The following is an 859-nucleotide window of genomic DNA, read 5'->3' as shown; positions in this document are numbered from 1 at the left end:
TGTTTTATTCAACCACCAAATGACACTGAAGCAAAAGGAAAATAATGTAAAAAAGAAGAAGAAGAGGGTAGAAATTCTCTTTTCGTGAGTTGAATAGTGAGATGATCCTTTAATCACATATTTTATCATATAGGACTCTGAATTTTCTGTGATTTTGATGCATCACCTTGTTAGCTTTTGTGAGCTTTTGAACTTCCATAAAAGAGTACACTTCAAAGAGTAATCTGTCACCACTGATGCATAAGAGATACTGCTCAGACAGGTGTAATATATGGAAAGCTAAGCGGATCCAGACTGTTTAGAGCTTTTACATCAAAAACGTTGCATTACTGTGTATAATTCTGAACCACGTAAAGCCAATTTATCATAGAGATTGCTAGTCTATTTTTTTTGTGTTATTTCAATTATTTACTTTTTGCTTGGCTTTCACGTTGAGTCAAAACTTGTTTGCGTAAGACTTGTATTATGTGGAAATGACTATGTGAATTTTGGTCTACAATGGATTTAAGGATTAGGGAAGGTGGTGGGCTAAGCGATACTCTAACATGTGGCACAGTCCCCCAAGGACATGACACTGTCAGCACATTGCTTACACTCATCTGCACACATACACACACATATATACACAGAGAGGTATAATAGGGTATAATTTAGGGGGCTGTAATAGTGAGATGTGATGCTCGGTGGTAAGACAGCATGCCTAATTCCTCGGTTATGTTATCTCTGAGAGACAGATGTTCCCACCAAAGATTACTATGCACACACACACAAACTGCGAACGTGCAGAGATGCACAAACCCATTCAATCCTCAGACAATAGCAGCAGTGGGAAGAGTCTAAAATAGCCATATTGACCAAA

This window comes from Pundamilia nyererei, unplaced genomic scaffold (genome assembly GCF_000239375.1).
Source record: "Pundamilia nyererei isolate P.nyererei 1_Seehausen unplaced genomic scaffold, PunNye1.0 scaffold00084, whole genome shotgun sequence".
Taxonomy (NCBI): Eukaryota; Metazoa; Chordata; class Actinopteri; order Cichliformes; family Cichlidae; genus Pundamilia; species Pundamilia nyererei.
This window is presented reverse-complemented; position numbering follows the sequence as displayed.